Source organism: Salvelinus sp. IW2-2015, unplaced genomic scaffold (genome assembly GCF_002910315.2).
Source record: "Salvelinus sp. IW2-2015 unplaced genomic scaffold, ASM291031v2 Un_scaffold3631, whole genome shotgun sequence".
NCBI lineage: Eukaryota > Metazoa > Chordata > Actinopteri > Salmoniformes > Salmonidae > Salvelinus > Salvelinus sp. IW2-2015.
Window position 1 is genome coordinate 51,409 of NW_019944908.1, and position 6,335 is coordinate 57,743.

Genomic DNA, 6,335 nt, shown 5'->3' on the forward strand with positions numbered 1-6,335 from the left:
AAACACAGGGTATAAACAACCAGGGAAACACAGGGATATATACACCAGGGAAACACAGGGATATATACACCAGGGAAACACAGGGATATATACAACAGGGAAACACAGGATATATACACCAGGAAACACAGGGATATAACACCAGGGGAACACAGCAATATACACACCAGGTAAACAAAAGGGATATATACACCGGGAAATAAGTGACACCTGGAGGGGTGGAGACAATCACAAGACAGATGAACAGATCAGGGTGAGACATGAATATGGAGAAAAAATACTGCCACTATTTTCAACACCAATGAATAGCAGTGTGATTTTAATATGATTTGACTCTTTGCAGGCTGTCAGGCTGTCTAGTCACAGAGGAAGGCTGTGCGTCTCTGGTCTCAGCTCTGAGGTCAAACCCCTCACACCTGAGAGAGCTGGATCTGAGCTACAATCACCCAGGAGACTCAGGAGTCAGACTGCTCTTGCTGGACTGGAGGATCCACACTGCAGACAGGAGAAACTAAGTATGTAGAGGGTTTATGTCAATGTTCATATCAGACATGTGTGACTTATCAGGCTTGTTAAGACAAACATTCTTACCATCATTGGACAAAGTTTATGCTGACTGTGGTGTGTGTCCTGTGTGTGTGTTCCTGTGTGTGTGTGTCCGTGTGTTGTGTTCTGTGTGTGTCCGTGTGTGTGTGTGTGTGTCTGTGTGTATGTGTGTGTGTCCTGTGTGTATGTGTGGTGTCCTGTGGGTCCTGTGTGTGGTGTGTTGTGTGTGTGTGTGTGTCCTGTGTGTGTTGTGTGTTCGTAGTGTGTGTGTGTCCTGGTGTCCAGTGTTGATAAAGCACAGCTAGAGCTCGTAGACTACTAGCTACACATCAGCATCACGTTCAGTCACTACAGCGTAGCACAACGACAACGACACACACATCAACGACACACACACTACATCATCCACCACACCACTACACACACCAACAACACACACACACACACCACAACACAAAACACACACAACACACACCAACAACAACACACTGCACACACCACACAGGAACAGACAACACAACACACACCAACACACAGGAACACAATTATCACACTGGACACACACACTGGAAACAAACATGGTGCTTGTGTCAGTGTGAGTGTGTGTGTGTGTGTGTGTGTGTCCAGTATGGTGTGTTTCCAGATGTGTGTGTGTCCTGTGTGTGTGTGTGTCCAGTATGCTGTGTTTGTCATATGTTGTGGTCCAGTATGTGTGTGTGTCCAGTGTGTGTAGTGTGTGGGGTGTGTGTCGTGTGTGTGTGTTGTGTGTGTGTATGTGTGTCCAGTATGTGTGTGTGTTGGTGTGTGTGTGTGTGTGTGTGTGTGTTGTGTGTGTGTGTGTGGGTGTGTGTGTGTGTGTGTGTGTGTGTGTGTGTGTGTGTGTGTGTGTGTGTGTGTGTGTGTGTGTGTGTGTGTGTTCAGGTGTATCCCTCAATGACTGTCTGTTCTTCTGCTTACCGCTACAGTGTGGAACATGGTGGAGAGAACACAATGAAACCTGGGCTTAGAAAATGTGAGTGTTGACTGCTATGAAGAATAAGTCTTAAATCAAGTTAAGTCAAAGTCAAAGACAACCATCAATACTTATTTGTTCATATTAAATATCAGCTGTAGTTCTACAGAAGCAGAAATCAGGGACACCAAAGTTTACAAAGAGTTGCTTTGACAATGTGTGTGTCTGTGTTTGTGTGTGTGTGGTGTGTTCGTGTCACATAAGACATATTTGTTTTTGTTCATGCATGCATGCAGGTGTGTGTGTGTGTGTGTTAGTGTTACGTCAGAAATGTGTGTGTTTGCGTTCGTGCATGTGAATCCAGTGTGTGTGTGTGTTAGTGTTACGTCAGAAATGTGTGTGTTTGTGTTCATGCATGTGTATCCAGTGTGTCACGTCCTGACCAGGAGCAGAGGGTTCTGGACTCCTGGACATGGGAGGAGATTTTGGACGGTAAAGGACCCTGGGCACAGCCGGGGGAGTATCGCCGTCCGAAAGAGGAGCTGGAGGCAGCTAGAGCGGAGCGGCACCACTACGAGGAATTGGCGCAAGGTAACGGGCACGAGAGGCAGCCCCYGAATTTTTTTGGGMGGGGGCACACGGSTAGATTGGCGGACTCAGGTAGGAGACCTGAGCCAACTCCCCGTGCTTACCGTGGCAAGCGTCGTACTGGTCAGGCACCGTGTTATGCGGTGGAACACACGGTGTCTCCAGTACGTGTTCATAGCCCGGTACGTCACATCGCAGCTCCTCGTATCGGCCGGGCTAGAGTGGGCATCGAGCCAGGAAGGATGATGCCGGCTCAGCGCATCTGGTCTCCTGTGCGTCTCCTCGGCCCGGTGTATACTGCACCAGCCCTTCGCACGGTGTCTCCAMTTCGACAGCACAGCCCAGTGCGGCCTATTCCAACTCCCCGCACTTGCCCGGCTACAGGGGGGATCCAGCCAGGACGAGTGGTGCTAGCTCTGCGCTCGAGACCGCCGCTGCGCCTCCACGGTCCAGTGCATCCGGTGCCTCGGCCAAGGACAAGGCCTCCTGCATGTCTCCCCAGCCTGGTGAGTTCTGTGCCTGTGCTAAGCACTAAGCCTTCTGCATGTCTCCCCAGCCTGGTGAGTCCTGTGCCTTCTCCCAGAGCCAGGCCTCCTGTGTGTCTCTCCACTCCAGTGATGATCAATGGCACGAAGCCTCCAGTGATAATCCATGGCACGAAGCCTCCAGTGATAATCCATGGCACGAAGCCTCCAGTGATAATCCATGGCAATAAGCCTCCATTGATAATCTATGGCAAGAAGCCTCCAGTGATAATCCATGACAAGAAGCCTCCAGTGATAATCCATGGCACGAAGCCTCCAGTGATAATCCATGGCACCGAAGCCTCCAGTGATAAATCCATGGCACGAATCCTCCAGTGATTGATCAAGTGGCACAGGAAGCCTGCAGCAGATGATCCATGGCACGAAACCTCCAGTGAAATCCATGGCACGAAGCCTCCCATGATGATTCCATGGCACGAAGCCTCCAGTGATGATCCACTGGAAGAAGCCTCCAGTGGTGATCATGGCACGAAAGCCTCCACTTGGTGATCCATGGCAAGAAGCCTCCGGGTATAATACCATGGCATTGAAGCCTCTAGGTGCATGAGTCATGGCACGAAAGCCTCCAGTGAGGATCATGGGCATCGAGCCTTCCGGTGAGGATCATAGGTAAGGAGGCCTCCAACGAAGGGAACTAGCTTAGTCCGGAGCCTCCAGCGAGTGGCCTCTAGATCGCTGAGCCTCTCAGCGACTCACCTCTCTAGTTGTTAGGCCTTCCAGCGAACGCCTCTAGTCCGGACTCCAGCGGCACACCCTCTAGTCGCGGAGCCTCCACGCCGTCGCCTCATAGCCTTAGCCCTCCAGCGACGTCCTCATATGTACGTGACCGTCCAGATGTTCGCCCTCATCTGTCCGGAGCGGGAAAGAGAACACGGAGTCTTCCCTCCTTCCGGAAGCGTGCCGGAGCGGTCCGCCGGACGCCAGTCCAGTCTGTCCTGAGCGTGCCGGAGCGCAGCCCCTCCACTGCAGGATGCTCAAGAGCGAGGAGCCTGTACCCGTGCTAGTCTGCAGCTGTCGGAGCCGTCGCTCTGCCTCTGAGCTGCCGATGCCGCCGTCAGTCAGGAAGCTGCGGAAGCCCGCCCGTCAGTCAGGAGCGCCTGAGCCGCCGTCGAGTCAAGCGAGCTGCCGGGCCGCCCGTTCACTCCGCCGCTGCCGGAGTCGCTCCATCTAGCGGGGCCCGCTGCAAGGTCGGCTCAGCGCCGAAATATTCGGGGCCGCTGCAAGGGTCCCCACGTATCCAGAGAACGCCACCTGAATGGGCCAAAGACTAAGGTGTGCGCTGGTCCACGTCCCGCACCGAGCCGCACACCGCGGTGAAATGCGCCCCCAGACCCTCGCCCTGTAGGTACAGGTTTGCGCCGGAGTCCGCACCTTTGGGGGGGGGTGACTGTATCACGTATCCTGACCTTAGAAGGTCCTTTTTATGTCTCTTTTTGGTTGGTCAGGGCGTGAGTTTTGAGGTGGGCATTCTATGGTCTGGTGTTCTACTAGTTGTCTTGGTGTTGTATTGCATGTCTGGGCCTGATATGGTTTTCTCAATCCAGAGCAGTGTATTAATGTCTCTGATGAGGAATCATATTTAGGGTAGCCTCGTGTCCCACTGTTGTTTGGGGTGGATTGTTTCCTGTTTCAGTGTTTGCACCATAACGGACTGTTTCGGGTTGTTTGTGTTCGCGTTTTGTTAATTTTGTTTTGTGTCAATTTTGATTTATTAATAAAAATCTATGTATGGACACTTACCCACGCGCGTAATTGGGTCGATACTTGCTACTGCCTCAGACGAAGAGACGAAGAGGACCGTTACAGCAGTGTGTGTGTGTGTGTCGTGGTGTGGTGTGGTGTGTGTGTGTGTGTGTGTGTGTTGTGTGGTGTGTGTTGTGTGTGTGTGTCGTGTTGTGTGTGTTAGTGTGTAGTGTGTGTGTGTGTGTGGGTGGTGTGTAATGTAAGGGAATAAGTGTATTTTATATTCCTACAGTATAGACATATGATCATTTCAACAAAGTCTCAAGTTACCGTTAACGTCCTTTTGATACTAGAAAAATCTACATAATATGAATTAGTGAAAAAGTGAGTTAACACTTTAAATGTGAATGATGATGAATTTCTAAGATTGTGTTTGGTTTCATCCATCAGAAATGTCTGTGATCTCACACTGGACTCTAAGACACAGTAAACAGGACTCCTCTCTATGTCTGAGGGAGACAGATAAGGTGACATGTTAGGAGAGAGAAGCAGCCGTATCCTGATTCACCCAGAGAGATTTTGAGGACTATACAGGTGCCGTGTAGAGAAGGGGTCTGACTGGGCGCTGTTACGGGAGGTAGAGTGGAGTGGATAAGGGCTGTATAGGTGACCTATAAAGAAACCAGCAGGAGAGAAGGGTTAATGAATGTGTCTTGGATACAATGACAAGTCCTGGGTCCTGGTCTGCTCTGACAACCAGTTACTTGCACGCCTGCACAATAAATAATCTCACTACCATAGACGTCCCCTCCTCCAAGCTCACCAAGAGTAGGGTGTGTATCTGGACTGGCCAGCCGGCACTCTTGTCCTATCTATAGAGCCTCCTCTACACCACTGGACACACCTGTAACACATTCACCTCCACATTTCACTTGGCCCGTGTATCCAGGGTTTGGGGTTTATGGATGTTGACTCCTCAGTGCCTGTAAAGTAATACCTCACACCACACACACACACACACTACACACACCACAACACACAACACACACACACACACACACACACACACACACACTGAACACCAACAACACACACACACACACAGCACACACACACACACACGCCTGGACACACATCTGACAATCAAGACAATACACACACACACAACACACACCCACACACTATTACACACACCACACACACACTCACACGCACACGACACCACACTGGTCACAACATCACACACACACACGACACACACACACTGGTCACACACCACACGCCAGTTGGACACAAGACCACACAGCACTACAACACACATATTTGCCATGGGTGAGTCTACTGGACACACACACAACCAACACACACGCGGAAACACACACAGGGAAACACACACACAGACACACACAACACTACTGGGACACACACCAGCCCCGGACACACAACACACACTAGGACACACACACACACTGGACAACACATCACACACTGGACTACAACACACAGTCAGCGGGACACACAAGGACACACACACCACAGGGCACATACACAGCAGGACACAATACCCACCGACAGGAACACACGACTAGCACACACAACAACTTCAAGGACATCACACACACCCACAATGGACACACACAACACCTGGACACACAGTACACACACACAGGACACATACACACAGGACACATTACTCAACACAAAGACACACACACACAACACACAGGACACCACACCACACACAATGCGACACACACACACTCTGGACACACACACACCCACACATGCGCATCTTCCTATAGTTGTGAGGACCTTGACCAGGACCTCTTCCAATGTATCTCTTGTTTAACAATGTAAACTCTTACGATAACACCGTTAAGAATACCAATGTGATAAATTTGTTGTCTTTATGCTTGAATAAACAAATTGTACAATGCTACATAATGACATACGCTCCATAGTTGACAAGATATACAAGATATATTGACTTTCATAATAAACATACTATCTCTCTTCTTGTG

General features: G+C 50.2%; 1 protein-coding gene and 1 long non-coding RNA gene across 2 annotated transcripts in view; one reads left to right on the forward strand and one right to left on the reverse strand.

Annotated features, from left to right (window-relative positions):
• Positions 1-6,335, reverse strand: part of LOC139025953 (uncharacterized) — a 62,933-nt gene that overhangs the window by 50,181 nt on the left and 6,417 nt on the right. The window lies entirely within an intron of this gene.
• The window catches only part of LOC112076218 (NLR family CARD domain-containing protein 3-like), a 72,409-nt gene that overhangs the window by 48,983 nt on the left and 17,091 nt on the right, over positions 1-6,335 (forward strand). The window lies entirely within an intron of this gene.